Source organism: Leuciscus leuciscus (assembly GCF_965113295.1).
Source record: "Leuciscus leuciscus genome assembly, chromosome: 9".
NCBI classification, from domain to species: Eukaryota; Metazoa; Chordata; class Actinopteri; order Cypriniformes; family Leuciscidae; genus Leuciscus; species Leuciscus leuciscus.
The window spans coordinates 36,426,218-36,448,281 of NC_138733.1; the positions used below are offsets into that span (position 1 = coordinate 36,426,218).

General features: G+C 39.7%; 1 long non-coding RNA gene across 2 annotated transcripts; it reads left to right on the forward strand.

The window, feature by feature from the left end:
- The first annotated feature begins 13,701 nt into the window (after window positions 1–13,701).
- On the forward strand, window positions 13,702–15,954 carry LOC309506794. Of its 2 annotated transcripts, XR_014208913.1 has the most exons (3): window positions 13,704–14,978; window positions 15,064–15,367; window positions 15,400–15,954. It is a non-coding gene; the product is annotated as an uncharacterized lncRNA (long non-coding RNA). The 2 variants fall into 2 exon arrangements; XR_014208912.1 differs by having other exon boundaries at window positions 13,702–14,978; window positions 15,064–15,954.
- The last annotated feature ends 6,110 nt before the right edge of the window (window positions 15,955–22,064 follow it).

Genomic DNA, 22,064 nt, shown 5'->3' on the forward strand with positions numbered 1-22,064 from the left:
AGTCCTCGGACCTGATCTGTGGCACGATTTGTCTCAAGGTTAACATTTTGAACTTGAGCTGCATGTACTCGTACAGAACTCGAAGATCTAAAATGGGACGCAATCCCCCGTCCTTTTTTGGAACTATGAAGTACCGGTTGTAAAACCCGGTTTCCCTGTTGGAGGGGGGTACATATTCTATGGCCCCTTTCTCTAACAGAGTGTTTACTTCCTGTTCCATAACCAGAACCTGCTCGGGGCCCACCACTGTGGGCAGGACCCCCATAAACCGCGGTGGGCGTTAATAGAATTGTATCTAATACCCTTTTTCCACGGTCTGCAGGACCCAACGAGAAACATTTGACAGTAGCTTCCACGCTGTCAAAGATTCTACTAGAGGTACCAGTCTCTCGAGACTGGTTTCTGGATTTTGTTGCTGTTGAGAAGTCGGTTCGTCGCCCTGTAACGGCGCACCGGCAGGGAACGACCAAACAGACTGCTCCAGCACCCTCCTCAGAGGGGGCGGGCATCCCGAGGCCACTACGTTTCCGGGTGGACCTTGAGATATGTGCTCGCCGGAGACCGCTGCGCCCTGTAACACCGGAGGCGGCAGGGTTGGCAGAACGGTCCCCTGAGGGCACCGAAGAGAGACGGCACCGTATTTTTCTCCTGCTGTTGAGTAGTCGGTTCGTCGCCCTGTAACGGCGCACCGGCAGGGAACGACCAAACAGACTGCTCTAGCACCCTCCTCAGAGGGGGCGGGCATCCCGAGGCCACTACGTTTCCGGGTGGACCTTGAGATATGTGCTCGCCGGAGACCGCTGCGCCCTGTAACACCAGAGGTGGCAGGGTTGGCAGAACGGTCCCCTGAGGGCACCGAAGAGAGACGGGCACCGTGAAAAGAGGTGTTAACCGCTCTGCTTCGGGGGGACTACCCTCATTTGTCCTGAGCCCTCAGACATCAGGACTTTTTCCCAGCAGCCTTCTTGGCGGTAATAACGGTCCGCAGATCCGTTTTACCCCTCGAAGACTGCTGGGTTTGAGAGCGCCCTCCGTGTCCCCGAGATTTTTGTGGGGGAGCACGAGAGGACACACTCTGTTTTTGAGTGGCACGATGTTCAGCGCTCTTTTTAGAGGAGTGAGGCTGCTCCCGCTCAGCAGCCTCAATGAAAGAACGGCGGGGGAGAAGTTTTTGTAATGCAGCTGCCTGTTTAGCAGCTTCCTGCAGATTTAGCTACCGCACTGTTTACTGCATCACCAAATAAACCAACAGTGGAAACCGGAGCATCTAAGAGAACGTGCTTTTCTTTCTCTTTTATATCGCTCAAATTGAGCCACAGATGCCTCTCAGTGGCCACCAGGGCTGCCATAGACCGCCCGATTGATTTAGCGGTCTCCTTGGTGGCCCTGAGAGACAGATCTGTGGCTCTGCGTAGTTCAGCCACTGTGTCAGGACCAATTCCCCCGCCCTCCTCTAAATCCCCCAATAATTCTGCCTGATAGGCTTGCATAATAGACATCGTATGCAGACACGCTGCAGCTTGACCAGCGGCTGCATACGATTTATGAACCAGAGATGATGTGAATTTTACTGGCTTAGAGGGAAGTGAAGGAGCTTTCAGGGAAGATGCCGTTGCTGGAGAGAGATAGCTCGCAAGCGTCTCCTCCACCTTCGGCATCTCCCCATAACCATATTCTTTATATTTGTGAATGGAAGAATAGTGGGATGTTTGTGGTGCATACACTCTGTATGAAACCGGTTTTCCCCACGATTTCGACACCTCGGTGTGGAGATCGGGGAAAAACGGAAGGCTTCTTCGCTGAGGCTGTGTACGAGATGGCAGGAAGCGTTCGTCGAGCTTACTTTTCGAACGAACGTCCTGCCTATCCTCTGGCCACTCAATAGATAGTCTGTCAACTGCTCTAGTAATAACATCGAGCAGTTCCTCAAACGCATGAGACTGAGGTGGCGAATCCTCAGACTCAGCTTCAATACTCACAACATCCAACTCCTCAGAGCTGGACAGTTGCAGTATTGGTGCCTCTATCGGGGGGGAAGAAACCGCAATGCGTGCTTCCACACCCTGATGAGAGGCACTGGATCTGTCAGATTGATGCTGAGATAAGGCAGAGCCCGTCTCAACATCCACTGACAGATCCATTTGCGAACCCCAGGTCTGAGATCGCCGCCGAGCCTCAGCCGCGGCGGGACCCGAGCCCTGGGGAACGCGATCGGGATTGAACCGAGCCAAGCGGGATCGGAGCGTGCGCAATGGAAGCGCGTCGCAATGCACACAGTCACCACCCTCGAGTGCTGACTGGGCATGCTCCTCACCCAAACAAACAACACAAAGAGTGTGAGTATCACCTCCCGTTAAATAACGCGGGCAGGGATGGACACACACTCTAAACTGCTGCTTGCTCGCCATACTGAATATATATATATAATATAGACAGACAACACCAAATAACAAGGACAGATTCAACACAGAGCGCAACTGAAGACTCAGAAAGCTTTCGTTTTCTGTTTCGGGCCGGCTTTTATAGCTTCCTGGTACGTGACGTCACCCGCCTCTGACGTTCCGCCACACCATTGGACTGATTTTACATGTGCTTCAAGACGTCATCACGCAAAGCGTTCCCATAGCGTCAGCTTTTCGACGCAACGGGAGTTCCCTTGAAAGGGAACTGGGGAATTATTGAAAGTGATGAGGTATTAAGTCAGGTCTTTCCTGAACCACCTCTCATTAGTTTTAGAAGATGTCCCACCCTACAAGACTGGTTCACAGTTATCTTAAACCAGAAGTAAAACAAACATGGTTAGGCCCTAGGCCCATAGGTTCGTACAAATGCCATCACTGCAACCATTGTGCTAATGTAAGACAAACCAAACATTTTCATGATGTTGGTTCTAAAAAGGAATTCACTATTAACCATTTTATAAACTGCCAAACTACCTTTGTCATTTATAGATTGGAATGTCCTATGTGTGAAGTCTTTTATGTAGGAAGAACCAAGCGGCGTTTATTGGACAGACTGGCTGAACACAAATACGCAATTCGCACAGGTAACACCAACTATCCCATGGCAAGACACTATATGGAACATCACAATAGTGACCAATCCACCTTACAGATCTGTGGGATTGACCACATCCCTTTGTCCTTAAGAAAAGGCAATAGGCAAAGGCAGCTGAATCAACGGGAAGCCCCGCCCACGGAACACGATTTATAGATTATCAAGACAGAATATGCTAATCAATGATTAAAAGATAGTTAACTCCACATCAGCCAGGCCCGGATTGGCTAATCGGGAGCACCGGGAAAGTTCCCGGTGGGCCGGTATGTTTTTTTGGGCCGTGAGGGCCGTTGTTGTCATGGCACTGGGTTGAATTTTTTTTTTTTTTTACCGCAGCCACACTCTTTTTATTTATTATTTTACCGCAGTCCCATTCTTTTTTATTTAATATTTTCTCGCAGAGTGCAGCCTGCAGGATAATGATGACGTGATTATCTTTTGACTTGCAAGTTGCTCAAAATAAAAAAGTCAGATAAAAATGGATAACAGAAAGCGCAAAGGCAGCGCTGAAAAGGCCATAATAAAAAAGAAGAAAGCTTTGGAAACTGACGCGGCCAAATGTTCTAAGCTGAGCTCATTTTTCCTCAAAAAAACAAACAAACACGACGAGGTCGGTAAGTAAGCTAACACGTTAAGGTAGTTAGGAGCAGTGCAAGATGCTAGCGACTGTGCAAAACAACGTTGTCAGCTAACCACCGTTCATGTATCAAACTTTTTCTTGTAGCTCTTCAGCAGCAGCCGCCTCTAGTCCAGTTTGCTGCTAACAGTTGAAGAGCAAGGCCCAGTAACGTTACCAAGCTCCAGTCATGAGCCCAACACACCAGAATGGGCAGGTAAGAAGGATTGTCATTCAGAAGAACTGATAGTAATGAAGAGCCCTGCTCAATGAAAAATGCCCTTAGATAATTAATGATACCTGATGATACAGCAATACATTAATGAAACTGACATGACTTGATTTGAAAGCTTTGTAAAAAGGGGATATTTGTGGTGAGAAATAAATGTAAAAAATTTCATTTAGTGTCAGAAACAGAGCCAGGACCCAGTTGTGAAGAGACTAATGCTCTCACTGTGAAAGACACAGGTAAGCTGCTGTTGTACCATAGTGTGTGAATAAGCAAACATTATCACTGAAAAAAAAAAGGTTTTTCTTACTTAGTATCTTACTTGTTTCCAGTTCAAATATCTAAATATTCTTAATTCAAGATACGTTTACTAGACAAGTGAAATGGCATAAGAAATTATGTCTTGTTTTCTGGAAAAAAAAACACCCTAAAAATTAAGTGATTTTGTTTTTTTGTTGTTGCTTAAAACAAGCTAAATCTAAAACAATTATTTTTCTTAACCCATTGCCAGATAATGTAGCTTGTTTTAAGCCAAAAATCACTTAATTTTGAGGTGTTTTTTTCATACTTGTTTAGTAAATGCATCTTGATGTAAGATTTTTATATATATATTTGGACTGGAAACAAGACAAAAATACTACGTAAGAAAAGCATTTTATTTATTTTTTGCAGTGATCACATTAGTTACAATATAACAACTTTATATGCCCAAGTGTTACTAGTGACCCATTATGTTTTTAATCAGACGATAGGGAATATACAAAGCCCACGATTGAAAGGGAATAGGATAAAAGTAATATGTATTAAGCCTGCATATTTTGCCATTTGGAAATTTTTCATTTGCTTTGATTTAATTCAATTTAATTTGAACGTGCTTTCCATGTCAAATATGTTAAAGATTACAATATGCTTTAATTGTGATTAAATACAGGTGCACTCGAGTCTAGGGATACAGAAGGAAGTGTGAAAGGGAGAGCAGAGTCGACTCAGGGACAGATAGCAGAGTCAACAACTCAGCAGCAGAACCCAGAACCACAAGCTATAGGAACAAGGCAGATAAAGATGATTCTGTTGATAGTTTTGATTACTTTGCTCGACCTCAGTCACAGGATATACATAAAAAAATGTCTTATCATCCTCAACAAATCCCAAATGTTCCTATACCAAAGGTTTTCAATAGCAAAGATGGAACAAACCGCAAGTGGCTAACTTACTGTGAAAAAAACCAGTCTCTGTACTGTTCAGTTTGTTTGGCATTTGCACCTTTGGAAAGTGATGGCCCTTTCATAAAGGGAGGCATGAAAGACTGGAAACACACTCACCAAAGGATAGTGGAACGTGAAAAAAGTAAGACACAGAGATAGTGCAGAATAGTGAAAAGCCTGTTGACTGGCAACCAAATGTCATTATACGTGCTGAGCAAGTGAAAAAGAAACGCCAGGTGATGGAGCGTATAGTGGACGTTGTTAAAGTCATAGGCAAATGTGGCCTTAGCTACAGGGGAGATAAAGAAGAGGGAGCCTTTAGCTTAGAAAACATTGCTGTTAATCATGGTAACGTCCTGGAGTTGATTCTACTCTTGAGTAGATATGACATTTGCCTCCAACAGCATATTAACACTTGCATTGAAAACAGCAAAAAGCAGCATGAAACTGGTGCAAAAGGCAGAGGCGCTCTAGTTACTCTGCTGTCAAAAGAGACAATAAATAAAGTTGTGGATGTCATTAGCCAACTGATAAAGGTGACTATAGCAGAAGAAGTGAGACAAGCTGGCATGTTTTCAGTTCAAATTGACACAACCCAAGATATCACCTCCAAAGACCAGTGTTCAATCATACTTCGATATGTAACAGATGTCATTCACGAAAGACTGATTGCTATGGTGGACTGTGAGTCATCTACTGGCCAGCATTTTGTAGAGCTTCTGGAAAAAGTGCTACTGAACCTTAATACTGACATTGGAACATGTGTGGGCAACTCAACAGATGGTGCAGCTAATATGCAGGGTCAGTTTATAGGGTTTTTTTTAAGAGAGTCATACAAGCGCATGCAGAAGTGGGAGGAGAAGAGTCAGGACAAGCATCACAGACGACTGTGCCCAATAGGGCCAACTAGGTGGTGGGCTAAGGATCAGGCACTAACATCTGTTTGGGTGCTTCGGGAATCCTCAGGAAGGCTTGTTTTTTGAAGTGCTCATGACTTTAGACACCATTATAGATGACAGTACACAAAAGCCATCTGTGAGGGCCAAGGCAAAGGGATTCATAGAAGGCTTTTTGAAGTATGAGACAGTGGTCACTGCTCAACTCTTCCTTCGCATTTTTGAGCTTACATCCCCCCTTTCAAAATACTTACAGACAAAGGGAATGGATATCATCACAGCTCAACGTCTGGTTGAGGGAACAGAGGAGGGTCTCAGGAAGTGTGCTAGGGACTTTGAAGGAGTTAAGTGTGCAGCTGATGAGTTTGTGAAGTGGGCTAATGGAAAGTTGCAAGAGGAGGAAGAGTGTGAGCTTGTAGTGCAGGCTGCCTTTTCTGAGAGAAGGATCAGAAAAAAGAAAAGAATGCCAGGAGAGCTTGCAGAAGATGAGCAGTTAGCATCAGCTGATACTGACTTTGAGGTAAAAGTACACAATGTCATTGTAGACACAGTAATAGGCAGTATCCGAAGGAGGTTTTCTGCTAATGCAAAACTTTGCTCAGATTTTGCCTGTTTAGACCCTAGAAACTTTGCTCATGTGAGGGAAAATGGACTTCCCAGCTCAGCTCTGGAAGAAATAAGCAAATGTCTGCTTAAGTTTGACGACAGGGCTACAGTTGCCACATTATTTGGTGAACTGTACAGCCTTGCATCTCAGTGGGACAGACTAAAGATGTCCCCTCTGGAGGGTTACATTGTTAGGACAGCTAGTGAAATCCCACAAGGAGGTGATGAGGATCCTTCCATGGAACAGCAGGATGTCGAACTAGAGAGCAAAACTTGTTCCTCCTGTAAAAACGGTGTCATTTGTGTTCATCTCATTCTCTCTCAGTACAATCTACTAACTGATGCCTACCATGTGACTGGACTCGCCTACAAGTTGCTATTAACACTGTCCATCACACAAGTAGCCTGTGAGAGAAGCTTCTCAACAGTGAAATTCATAAAAAACAGACTCAGGAGCATTTTAACCCAGAAGAAATTGGAGGCATTCATGCGCATGTGCACTGTGAAAGAAATTCTCATGTCTTTGGACAATGACACTGTGATAGATAAAGTTGCAGAGACCAGTGCACTGCTCAGGCGTTTATTAATGTTTTAGGGTTGTCCATGTTTCCTTGAAGCTAAACGTATGCAGAGGAAAAAGAGATGAAACGATCATTAGAAAGTTATACTGTGGAAAAAAAAAGTCAGATAACAGTGCAATACTTGTTTAATTCTTTAACTAATGTTCTCATATTTGTGAAAAATATTTGAAGTTGTAAAGCAGCTGTTTCCTTGAAAAAGAGATGATACTGTCATTAGAAAGTGCAATACATTTTATTTTAATCTTTATTTTTTATTTTGTTTTATATATTTGTTTTTATTAGATTTTTTTCTTCATTTCAATGTTTGGATATTTATGAATACTAAATCTTAAAGAAAATAGATTCTGATACTATCCTGTTATTTACTGTTCTAATAAATCTTCACTGTGAAGCAAAACTTAGGCTACTGTTTTTGCACTTAATTGGAAATGATGATATTTTTCAAAATTACAATGAATTACAAGGCTGTAGAGAACAGTGTGCCTATTGCAGTCTTATATTCTGAGGTTTTAATTACATTATTTTAACATAGTCAGTCGTGAACTAAAGTGGGCATGAAACTCCAGGGCTGAAAATGAGTCCCAATCCGGCCCTGACATCAGCTACATACATTTAAACAAACAAAAAAAGTTTTTGACATTTTCAGGACACAAGCTGTTGTAGCTCCGCCCCCTGTGTTGGGAGCAGCTGCTCATTTGCATTTAAAGGGACAGACACAAAAACGGTGCATTTTTGCTCACCCTTAAAAAGTGACAATTTTAACATGCTATATAAAAATATCTGTGGGTTATTTTGAGCTAAAACTTCACATACACACTCTGGACACATCAGAGACTTATTTTACATCTTGTGAAAAGAGCATTATACCACCCCTTTAAAGTGCATGTCGTTTAATACTACATGATTTATACTTGAAAACACTTTTTGTTCATTTAGGGGACTGTTCTGTTACTTATTTTATTTTTTAACTTTGCTTTTGGGATGTTCGTTGTCGTGAATTAGGCCTATCCCTTGATTTAGATTTTCGCTAGTTTGGCCTTACATATTCGAGTTACGTGCTCGAACCGTTGGAAGAATTTTTTAACTATGTCAAAGGATAAAAAGCGTAAATCTAAGCCGATGGATTCATCTTTAGATCTCGGTGCAAGTGTTACTGTGGACTTCGACTCTGGTGCAGTCGTTCCGATACCTGAAACAAGAATGATGATGATGATGAAGATCTGCATTCCCCTTTAGCCATGATGATAATAACATCATTCAAGTCCGTCATTAATGAAAGAGCCGACATCCTCGATAAAGGCATCGAAGAAGTGAAGGTATCAGTCGAATTTCTGGCAGAAGAAATTAAAGATGTTAAGGGGGATGTGGAGCGAGTTGATAAGCGAGTGACAAATGCTGAAAGACGAATCTGTGAATTGGAGAATAAAGTACGGGATCTCTCCACATACAAAAGGAGATGGAATCTGCGGCTCCACGGTTTACCCGAACAACCAGGAGAAAACATCAGGCAGAAAGTTCTGGATATATGCAAGGCTGTTGTCCCAGCTTTTGCTGGTAAATCTCACGAGTTAATTGATGTGGTACATCGTTTATTGATGTGGTACATCGTTTGGGAAGAGTGAGGAGCGACGGGGTCAATAAAAAAACGCGCGGAATTATTCTGCAGTTCACAATGCGTTATTTTCGGGATGCTCTTTGGAAAGCCGTAAAGAACTCTCCTTATCTTGCTACACACCACTTGCGTTTCGCAGAAGACTTGTCCCCCGAGGATCGCGTGCAGCGTAACAAACTTTGGCCACTAGTTGAGAGAGCACGTCAGCAAGGACAACGCGCTTACTTCGTTGGTCCAAAGGCGTACGTTGATGGCAAAGAACTTAATTTGCAAGACATGGGGGTCGTTGAATGATTTGAATTTGACGATGTTGCTAGTGGTACTGTTCTGCCATTTTTTGTCATGTTTTTGACTTAAGTAACAGTTCTCAATCTTCAAAATGCTTATTGAAAGATTAACAGACTATTAGTGCATCTGCGGTTGCCATTAATGCATGAGGGTTACGTAATGACGTCAAACGTAAAGCTATTTTAATGTATGCTAAATCTCTTAGCTCTGATTTTTGTTTTATACAAGAGTCTCATGCAAACTCTAGTGATTTTAAGTTTTGGAAATCACAATGGGGTGATGAGTTGTTTTCTTCATATGGTTCTAATATTTCAGCAGGAGTCTTAACTTTAAAGCACAAGTTTAAGGGTAAAATAATAGAGACAATCTCTGATCCTGAAGGTCACTTCTTTTATTAGTTTTTTTTAGTTACCTTAAATGATTGTATCTTTGTCCTGGGTAACATTTATGGATTTAACACTGCAAAAAATAACTTAAAATTGTTTAATTCGATAGAAACATATTTAGACTATTTTAAATCTAAATATTCTAATTTGCTTATTATTTTGGGCGGAGACTTTAACCAAACTATTAACAGCTCTTTGGATAGATCACCACCTAGAATATCTAATGGATCATCAGGCCTCTGTGAATTGATTTCCCGTTTTGGTCTGACTGACATTTGGAGGGAAAAACATCATCATGCTTCACAATTTACCTGGTCTAACAGCTCTTCATTGAGGTCTAGGATTGACTTCTGGTTAATATCTGACTCTTTATCTGATTACGTCAATAAGGTTGAAATTTTGCCTTCTCCACTGTCCGATCATAAGTCTATTACTCTGTCTTTTGATAACCCAGCTTACTCAAGAACATACAGTTCATATTGGAAACTAAACTCTGCTTTATTAGAGGATGAGGAAACTTGTCAGTCTGTAATTTCTAAAATTCATTTTTTTTTTTATAAAGCTCAAGCTGAAGATAACTTTGGTTCTAATTGGGAGCTATTAAAATACAATATTAGGTTAATGTTATTCAAAGTTGGATCTCAAAAAGCCAAGCAAGACAAATTAGAGTAACTTAAAATTATTAAAAGTATTGTCCGTCTCTCCTGCATCCCCTTTGAAAATGTATCAATGTTGTCCAGAAATTAGAAATGGCTGAACTTCAGAACTCATTAGATAACTTGTATATATGTACAGCAAAGGGTGCTTTTGTTCGTTCAAGAAGGAGATGGATGGAAGAGGGAGAAAAAAATTCCAATTATTTTTTTAGATTAGAGAAACAGCGTAATCATCTCAATTCTGTAAACAGTCTTAACATAAATGGAGTGGTTTTAAAAGATCATAAAGACATTTCTAAGTATTGTGAAGAATTTTATAAAAATCTTTATCGTTCTAGACACTCTCAACAAAATTTAGATTTATTTTTTAATTCTCTTGATTCAGACCGTATTTCAAAAAATGATGAAATTGCCAAAAGTCTGTGAATCTCCTATTCAAATGAAAGGTATTTCTGAGGCGATCGACAAGCTGAAACTTAATAAATCTACTGGAAATGATGGTTTGACCACAGAGTTCTATAAGAAATTCTCGAATTTTCTTTCTCCATTTCTTCTCCAAGTATATTTAGAAAGCCTGCATAAGGGAACTCTTCCAAGCTCTATGACAAAGGGTGTTATAAATTTGATCCCTAAACCTCAAAAGGACCCTGCTCAACTTGAAAATTGGTGACCTATAAGCTTATTAAATAATGATTACAAAATATTAGCCATGATTTTAGCTAAAAGAATTAAATGTGTTTTAGATAATATAATTGATGACTTTCAGGTTTCATGAAAGATAGACTTATTTCAAATAATATTAGGCTTGTTCTTGATATTTTAGATTACTCTGATCTGATCCCTGATGACGGTTTCTTGTTTTTTCTTGATTTTTATAAAGCTTTTGATTCTGTTGAGTTTCCTTTTATTCTTAAATCTTTGAATATTTTTGGTTTTGGCTCCAACTTTATCAATGCAATTCAAACTTTGTTCAATTAATTACAGCATGGTACTCATAACTCATAGATTTAATATAGACAGAGGCATCTGTCAAGGCTGCCCAATATCGCCATATCTTTTTCTGCTTCATATGCAATTATTAGCCATCCACATTCAAACTAGTAATTTGAAAGGCATCTCTGTTGCAAACCAATCATTATTAATAAGCCAACTGGCTGATGATACAAGTAGATGGGTTATCTCGGGTTATCTATCCTGCAATGGCTCTGGATGTTTCTGTGGAATTTTGTAGAATGCTGGACAAAATGATAGTAAACTTTGTTTGGAAATCTAAGAGTCATTTAATTAAAAAGAGTGTTATGATAGCTGATCGGACAATGGGTGGTTTTGACTTAGTGGACTTTTCCACTCTTAATAATTCTTTCAAGGTTAAGTGGATAACATCTTTTTTGAACAATCCTACATCTTTTTGGAATATTATCCCAAATTATATTTTCAGTTCAGTTGGAGGTTTACATTTTTTGTTGCGCTGCAACTATGGCATCTCTAAAATACCTTTACCTTTTTCTAGTTTTCATAAACAAGCTTTAATATGCTGGTCCCTAGTATATAATTATACATTTTCACCATATAGCTATTTTATATGGAACAACCAAAATATTAAATATAAAAATAAATCTCTTTTTCTAAATAATTGGTTTGACAAAAACATACTTTTAGTGAGTCAACTTTTAGATGAAAGGGGTGTCTTGCTCTCTTATGAACACTTTATGCAAGAATTCTCTTTTCCAGTCCCCCCGAGATAATACGGCATAGTTTTTGGGGCAATTCCTGATTGTGTGAAACCTTTAGTCAAACCTGGCCCTAAAGGTCCTTTATGCTCTCCACCTATATTTGACAACACTAATCTGTTTGTTGATCAACGTCCTCTCAGCAGATTGTCTAACAAGAAAATTGTTCAATTCTTAACAGAGAACACTTTTTGTCATCAGGTTGATGAAACTATTATTCATTTATTTTGGGAATGTATATATTGCAAAATCTTTTGGGTTGACTTGTCAAATTTTGTTAAAAGGTATCTATTTTTAAACTTCTGTATGATGAGTCTCTGAATCTAGACGAGTCTAGATGAGTCTTTTCATTTTAAATTTATTTTCAACCTGCTACTTTTTCTTGCCAAATTTTATATTCACAAGTGCAAACTCCTTTTTTCATTTAAGAAAGATTTTGATATATATATTTAAATTATTTGAGGTACTCCAAAAACTCTGCTGCATGTAAGACTCTGCAATGGTGTCAATCATTGAAGCTATAATATGTTTTATGTTTATGTAATGTAACCCTTTGTATTGTGTATTGTTCTTTGTTTATTATTGTCTTGTTCTGTATTTGTTATTGCATTAAATAAAATTAACATTTAAAAAAATAAAAAGGCCAAAAGGGTCAAAACGTGTGAAACTGTTGTGTTAACGCGTAAATCGCGTGTTAACACGTACCTAAATTTGGGACATTAGCACCACCTACTGGGTTGGTGCTGCTCTTGCTCAAACCCAGAGAACGTCTCAGGTTACGACTGTAACCTATGTTCCCTGAGAACAGGGAACGAGACACTACGTCAGAATGACGCTATGGGGAACGCCTCAGGCGTGACAGGTGTCTGAAATAAATATCAACTCACGTCAATCATGTTGACCGGCGACAGCCCGTGAATCATCAGCTTGATTGATTAACGCGCTACCTGGATGTATAAAGGGGGCGACGTACATGGAGTTTGGGCCTAATGACTCAAAAGTTATACTCAAACCTAAGCACGGTTATGTTCCAAAATCCCTCAACACACCGTTTAAGGCGCAGGTTATCTCCCTGTCAGCCCTGCCTGCAATGAGGAAAGGGACGCGAGCCTCCTTTGCCCGGTCAGGGCATTACGAGCTTATGTGTCTCGCTCGTCTGTCTTCAGACAGACGGAGCAGCTCTTTGTTTCGTTTAGCGGGCGTTCTAAGGGACTAGCCGCGTCGAAACAGAGCCTATCCAGATGGATAGTTGACGCTATAGCGCTGGCATATGCCTCCAAGGGCATACAGTGCCCGCTGGGTGTCAGAGCGCACTCCACGAGAGGCGTGGCCTCTTCGTGGGCCTGGTCAAGTGGGATTGCCTTGCAAGATATTTGTACGGCGGCAGGCTGGGCCTCCCCGTCTACATTTATAAGGTTCTACAACCTAGAGGTTCCCGCCCTGCAGGCCAGGCTGCTGTCGGTCTAAGTTAACCAGTATTATCTGACTTGATGCTATCAACTCAGAATGCTGCGTCTACTGAGCATAGCTCAATGATCGACAGTGAAAAGCCGTAGCACGAGATGTGCCTGGGCAAACTGTGTAAGACCCACATTTTCCCATCAGTTCAGGCCGTACCCCGCTCTGTCTGTATGATGAAATTCGCGTCTAAGCGACGCTGTCATATGTGGAAGAGTGCGGCTCCGCCCCTCCCTCTTCCCGGACTCCCTGTGAGTTCCCTGAGTGATTGCGCACTATATGTACCCCGGGTTTTCGCCCTTGGGTCTTTGGTGTCAGATCTCAGCATGCACAGCGTTTTGCATTGGGTGCCCTAGCGTAATATATCTTACGCAGTACGAGAGACCTCTCGTAAGAGAACGTACTCGGTTACTAACGTAACCTCGGTTCTCTCTAGAAGAGGGAACGAGTACTGCATATCTTGCCGTGCATGCACACGCTCTGGTTGCTTCGATGATGAAAAACCAGATAATAGCTGCCTGCGAGCGGTATTTATAGGCCTAGACCACGCCCATTTCGGCGGGACGTGACGCAGCGGGCGCGAAGTGCCCTGATTGGGTCTGGCGTCACGCCAGGCCTCGCTCGATAGGCTGCTGCAGTTGCCGCAGAGCAGCCAATAGGCGCGCGAGCTGTCTCGCCTATGTCTGCATGCTGCCGCAACGCGTTTTGCATTATTAAAAATTAAGGATAATTTTTGGCTTCAATATCTCGCGGAAAAGGATTTTCCCCTAGCATAAGATATCTTACGCAGTACTCGTTCCCTCTTCTAGAGAGAACCGAGGTTACGTTAGTAACCGAGTACGTTTTCAATCTCAAATATGTTTGTTTATACAGATAGCACCTATTTAAAATTTTTATCTGACGTTTTCGGAGTTGTGAGATCCAAGCGAACACCGGGCGCTCAGCGCTCATGTATCCCGCCTGGAACAGCCTTACTTCGGCTAGTGCTGCTGACGTTTGCCGATGGCTGATGTCTCTAGTCTAGTGGTTAAACATGAGATGTAATTCGTCTTGTGTAGGCTATATCTAACGGACGATCTTTGATCTCATTAATCTATCATTTGTTCCCTGGCAAATCGTTTTGGCTGAGGGCAAAGTTTAGTTTTATAACTTTATATAACGTTAAATTATTTAGGCTATTTATCTTTGACGTTGTAGCCTGCTGACTTATGTTTGACTGAATCGTTTTACTTACTTTATTTCTTGACTTGTATAGCTTCTTATACCTTTTAGGCTACTTATACTTTTATAATGGCTATAATTGATCAATAAAACTGAAATTTAACAAAAAGAGACAGGGTTGTATAATTTTATTTTATATAGCCTATGTAAGAATATTTGTAAAATGTACTTTGCAAGATTAAGCGCTGTTTTATATGGATTAACCCTTTCATGCATACAAGAATTGTTGGTGGACAGAGCCCAGAAAAGGGAAATCACTTCATTTTGTGGGTATGTGTGGATAAAAAAATTAATTTTTACTCAACAGTTGTTACTCTGGTTAAAGCGGTTTCTGTTTATTTTGTAAAGGTCTTGGATGGTTTGCTGAATCGTATTCGAGTTTACGACCTCACTGGCAACTACAAGTCAATTTCTGCGATGGACCTGGCTATACTATGGTATTATGTGCTTTGTAAATGTCAGAATTGTTATCTTTATTTACTAATGTACATTTATTAATTTCTTTTTTCTTTTGTACAAAAGCAATGCCTTCTGAAATTCTTGGGACTTGGGAAAATGGACTGTTGAGTACCCAGAACAGTGGAGGCTGGCTGACTCTAACAACTGTGGGGTTTTGGTTTGTACAGTAAGTTACAAACTTTACGAGACAAACGAGACAAACTTTAAGTTGGCTTGGAAAAGTTTGAGCGAGAAGTTTAAAGTAGTTTGAAGTATCACATTATTATTATTATCTTTCTCGACCCTTTTATAACAATAAAATATTGTGTTGCCGTCACATGAAAAACTATCAAATTATCATATAATTGTTCTGGGTGGTTGCTAGGTGGTTGCCATTATGTTCTGGGTGGTTGTTATGAGATAGATAAATTAAAAATATTAGATAGAATGGAAAATTAGTCTGGATGGATTAAAGAAAGAAAGAAAGAAAGATTTAAAATCTTGAAGTTTAAAGTATTGTATAGATAGATACATAGATAAGTTAGAAATAAAGATAATTTAAGAAGAAAGTAAGAAAGAAAGAAAAAGAGAGCAAGAAAGAAAGACTCATTGTCGTAATCATACTCTAGATCTAATATTATCACATGGAATAGATGTTGATGCCGTTGAAATTCTGCAGCAGAGCGATGACATCTCAGATCATTATCTAGTCTCGTGTAAACTTCATTTAGCCAAGGCTGCAAAGCCGACTCCGTGTTACAAATATGTTAGACCTATCACTTCTGCCACTAAAGATTGCTTTATCAATAATCTTCCTAATCAGTTTCATCATCTCAGCATCCCGGATAGCTTAGAAGAACTAGATATTGCGACAGAAACTTTTAACTCTCTCTTTTCCAGCACTTTAGACACAGTTGCTCCTTTGCGCTTAAAGAAGATTAAAGAAAATAGTCCAACGCCGTGGTACAACGAGCACACTCGGGCCCTTATGAGAGCAGCCAGAAAAAGGGAGCGCAACTGGAAGAAAACAAAACTAGAGGTATTTCACATTTCATGGAAAGAGAGTTCGATTGCATACAGAGAGGCTTTAAAAGCTGCTAGATCTGCTTATTTTTCAACCCTTTTAGAAGAAAATAAATCTTCAACCCCAGACGTTTCCAAGCAGCACAGCAGTAATGACTTTATGAACTTCTTTACTAACAAGATTGATAATATCAGGGAGAAAATTATAACTATATCAGGGTTCGTACGTTTTGAAAAAAACCTGGAAAAGTTATGGAATTTGAAAAATGCAAATTCCAGGCCTGGAAAGGTTTTGAAAAAATAAAAAGACCCAGAAAGTTTTGGAAAAGTCATGGAATTTTTTTTTTAACACAGCATAATATGTGATTAATACAAAAACTGTTTAACCCTCTGGGGTCTAGGCTGTTTTTGGGGCCCTTGAGATGTTCTGACATGCCCTGACATTTGTGCTTTTTTCAGTTGCATATAAACATATTAATGGCAAAGGTGTAAATTCACTCTATTTAGCACAAACAGGGCTACCATAATATGTGAGCCACGTGTATGTACATGTTTTCATTTTTGAGAGAATAATGTTTATGCATGGTTATTGAAAAAACTAAAAACTAAAATTTCTGAAATAAGGCCACAAAACACATAGTAAATATGTGTCAATAAGACTTTTGACTAATGGATGTCCTCGCCTAGAGTTTTTTCTTCAAAATTATGTGAAAATAGTCTTGCTTTATCGTTCACATAAAACCATACATTGATTTAAATTGATGTAAAACAGGTTTTGCTTGGAAAGCCATTATGCGAGGGGGGCGTGAACGAGGAGTGGTTTACACCTTAGAATACTATGTCCCACCCACTCTGCATAATGATGAGCCATTCACTCAGGTGTGACACTGACTGAGCCACAATGCAAGGACAAAAGATATATTTAGAAGAAGACTTATATTGACCATTTAAGATTTTGCTTACATCTATCTTGTAAATATGTTTTGCTATTTTATTAAAAAGGTTACAATTACAACAATAATTACAATTTCAACAATATTTCAAGTGTACTCTTTCTTTGTAAAAAAAAAAGATTATAGGCCTACATTTTATCTATGTATTCATTAGTTTGAATATAGTCAACATTGGAACAGCTAACATCTTAGTTGATGACTTTATTTTTGACAAAAACAGATATAGAAATTGCTAAACAAAAGCTTATTTGACGTGGCAGTATATTCTACAGTAAAAACTGTACTCAAATCTAGTCAACAAGATGTTGTCTTTCATATTTTGCCTGACTGTAACGTTGTTTTCATGAAATATTAGGGCATATTGTTAATTTGCAGTTTAATACGTTGCTTATACAAATATCGATTTTTACTCATCTCAGTATAGCAATACAGTTTGCTAAAACATCATCATTCATTCACACATGCAATTTAAATTTAACTTCTGGCAAAGATGAAGTTGACGATAGGCTATTGACTCGCGATCTTCGCAGTAGGCTAGTGAACGCACCGGAGAAATGCACATTTATTAGGCTACATAGTTTTTTGTTTTGGATGGTTTTGTTTAGAACCAGCTTTCTGTAAATATATTTCACATTTTTTAGACATGTGAGGCGAGTAGGCTACGGTCTGGTTAATGATGATCTCCAGTTCAAGCACCCTATTGTTGTGATTGCTAGCCTATATTTACTTTAAATCCAGGAAATTTGTTAATGAAAAAATGATTAAAATTAAGATACAATTGATACAAAACGAAATTAGTTTTAAAGAAAGGATTTGGAGTTTCTGTTTCTCTGTGAAAGTTTGAAAGTCTTTTAGTGCGAGAGCGCTCGCGTCCATAATGGAGAACTGTCACGTAATATTGTTTTTTCCTCATAAATGCGAACACGAAAAATAAAAGACAAAAGACTTTTAAGTAAAACTTACTCCGAAATTGTGTCCTCGGCGGAATTCGCTCTTCAAAATGCTGCCGTTCTAGTCTGAGTTCCTCTGAGGAAGCATTCGTCCTCGCTGTCCAGAATCATCTGAAGGACGTCTTTACTGGAGAAGCGTGCCATACTCAAAACGCGATGAACTATCAGTAAGTCTGATGAAGAAACTGTGTTTTTATGGCATTGATCGGGGGGCGTATGCGATGCATACTAGATCACCTAAACTATTTACCATTTGAATAGCGCCGGGGGCGGGGCGGCCTCAACTCATTATAGAGATAATGAGGCAGAAGGAAAAACGGCACCTCTCCTTGCTTTCAAACGGATTACATGAGTTGAAAACATTAGTTTTTTATATAAATTACTTCATTTAAAAGAAGAGATTTCAAGCTTCATAAAGACATATCTCACGTGTCTGTGTGAGAAGTATTCGGTGAGTTACAGTTAATTTTCGGACGCGTTTCAGAATGGACTACACTGACAGAGAGAAGGCAGAACTCGCTTCGTGTTTATTTTTCTTTATTTGGCGAAAAGCTCAACACTTTGTTTTTATTATGAGTATACACAAATAATACACATTTAACAGAATCGATTGATGTACGAAACTCCTATGAAAAATCAAAGTCAACAGAGTATTTATGAGTTTCTTTTACACTGAAAAAAAAAAAGCGAGCTGGTATCGCCGCCGATACCGTAGACCTCAGGGGGTTAATAAAAAAAAATATTTCGCGTTGTCTTAACGTCCTTATATTCGGGCGGCATAACGTTCAGTTCACTTCCGATTCACTCACTTGTTGCGATGTTGCCTGAGGCGAAGTCGGTGCTGACAGAAATTTAATTGAAATGCCAGGAAAGGGGCACGAGCATGCTAAAGTTTTGCAAGCACCGGTGGGTCGAGAATGTTAACGTAGCGGAAAGAGGATTGCAGCTCTGGCCGCATGTGAAACGATACGCAGCATATAAGCCTACGTCTGTCTCCTGTAAATGTCAGTTCAATTGTAAGTTCATTCTTTATGTGCTTAGGAGTGTGCGATATTGTCTATGAACTATGATGATTTTGTAATCATTGTTTTAACTATGTACGAGGCACTGCGAGTGATGCACTGATGTCCCCAAATGAGTTTTTGTCTTATATTTATATCATATTATGTTGTCATATTAGAATATCACATGAGCAAGAGTGCCGTTTTCCTTTGCACAATTGCAAATGTGCTATTTATTTAATACAACAGTTAAATTAACTATAAAGTTAACATTTGTGAGTTACTTTTTGGACACAATATTGTCAATTTTCACTTTATATCGCCAACGAGAATTTCATAATGAAGCCGTATAGTCCAACAGACATCGATGATTTTTTAAAATTTATTTAATGAAATCCGCGTTTTGAACGAATCATTTTAACGATTCAATGTACAATCACTTGTTTTTCTGAATGAATCAGCCGTTTGAACAAATCGGTTGAATAAATGACTCCAACAACTCGCTTATTAAGACCGTGATCTTGCCGCCACCTACTTGTGGTTTTAGTTTCATATTTAAAGTATCCTTTAATACTGAGGACACTGTACATGTATTTTATCCTGTCCTTCAAAGATCTTGCACTTTGTGTGTGTTTAAATAAATGTTTATTTTGGATTGTACCATAAATTGTCATCCATTTTATTGTTAAACCTCTGAGGGTAAACTTTTACACATATTTTTATTCTTATAATGTCGACTGACATTTTCAGGAATACATAGTCATGGAAATGTGCCGAAAAGTCATGGAAAAGTTATGGAAAAGTCATGGAAAAGTATTGGTTAAAATGTGTATGAACCCTGAACTATGCAACCATCTACTACAGTATCACATCAGGCAGTGCATTGTAGTCTCCTTGAAGAAAAATTTGATTCATTCGTTGCTATAGGAGACGAAGAATTTACTAAACTCGATAATTCATCTAAATCGACAACATGTATGTTACACCCTATACCGACTAAGCTACTGAAAGAGATGCTTCCAGAGGTCACAGATCCTCTTAATATCATTAATTCATCTTTGTCACTAGGATATGTACCGAAATCTTTTAAGCTGGCTATGATTAAACCGCTTGTTAAAAAAACACAACTTGATCCTACAGAATTAGTCAATTACAGGCTGATCTCGAATCTACCTTTTCTGTCAAAGATACTAGAAAAGGCTAGCCTGGGTTTCCCCATGCTGCCTTGAGCGCAGCGCAATTTTATTCACGCTGCTAGGCAGTCTGGATTCCATGGACTAGATTTTCGCCTCAGCGAGGGGATCAATCACACAACGGGAGGGAGCAGCAAGACGATGACGACGTCTATGCGACACACCGAAGCAGTTTGTTTATATCTATGGATCCAACATGGCAGCAGACGTGAAATTACCTTTCGATGCAACCTTAGATAGTGTTCTAAGTAGTTTAGAACGCAAGTTTATTTCGTCTTCTTCCTCGTCGAATTTCTGTCGCTCTACATACATCATCTGGTATAATTGAAACGATTGGCTATGAGCTACGTACAGGCGCATTTGATAGACATTCGTAGCGCCCAATAAACGGCTCTGGGCATTCGTAAACCACGCCTCAAATACGAGAAAATGAACATGTGGTTCCCAGACCACGTCTCAATGAGAAAGAGGTCTGACGTTAGCCAGGCTAAGAAAAGGCAGTATCCTCACAACTATGTTCCTTTTTAGAAAGAAATGATATCTGCGAGGATTTCCAGTCAGGATTTAGACCATACCATAGTACTGAGACTGCTCTGATTAGAGTCACAAATGATTTGCTCCTATCATCCGATCGTGGTTGTATCTCGCTATTAGTGTTACTCGATCTTAGTGCTGCATTTGACACTATCGACCACAACATTCTTTTAAATAGACTCGAAAATTATGTTGGCATTAGTGGAATTGCACTAGCATGGTTTAAATCATACTTATCTGACCGTTATCAGTTTGTAGCAGTAAATGAAGAGATGTCTTATCGATCACAAGTTCAGTATGGCGTACCACAAGGCTCAGTACTAGGACCGTTGCAGTTAACTCTGTACATGCTACCCTTAGGAAATATCATTAGGAAGCATGGCATTAGTTTTCACTGTTATGCTGATGATACGCAGCTCTATATTTTCTTCACGCCCAGACGAAACTTACCAATTCACAAAATTAACGGAATGCATAGCTGATATAAAAAATTGGATGACTAGTAATTAATTCTTAGTACTTAATTCTGAAAAAACAGAGATTCTAATTATTGGACAAAAAACGTACACACGTAATAACCTAGAATACTGTCTAACAATTGATGGTTGCTCTGTTAAGTCTTCGTCGTCGGTTAGGAACCTGGGTGTGCTCTTTGATACCAATTTTTCATTTGAAAGTCACGTGCCTAGTATCTGTAAAACCACATTTTTTCCATCTTAAAATATATCTAAATTACGTCATATGCTCTCATTGACAAATGCGGAACAATTAGTTCATGCGTTCATGACATCAAGGCTAGATTATTGTAATGCTCTAATGGGTGGTTGCCCTGCACGCTTAATAAACAAACTACAGCTGGTCCAAAACGCAGCAGCTCGAGTTCTTACCAGAACCAGGAAGTATGACCATATTAGCCCAGTTCTGTCAACACTGCATTGGCTCCCTATTAAACATCATATACATTTTTTAATATTGCTGATTACTTACAAAGCATTAAATGGTTTAGCTCCGCAGTACTTGAGCGAACTCTTAACGCATTATAGTCCTTCACGTCTACTGCGATCTCAAAATTCCGGCCAGTTGATAATACCTAGAATATCAAAATCGATTGCTGGCAGTAGATACTTTTTCTATTTAGTCTTTTAGTCTTCCTACCATTGTCCGGGAAGCAGACACACTCTGTCAGTTCAAAGCAAGACTAAAACACAACTCTTTGACCTAGCATACACACAACACATTATAGACTTCTATAATTCCATATTAGGCTGCATAGATTAGGCCAGCCGGAACCGGGAACACTTCCCATAAATCCTGATGTACTCGTTACATCATAAGAAGAATGGCGTCTACGCTAATATTAGTCTCTCTGTTTATATCGAGGTTTACCGCAGTCCGTCAGATCCAGGCCGTAACCAGATCTAATGAAGGGCC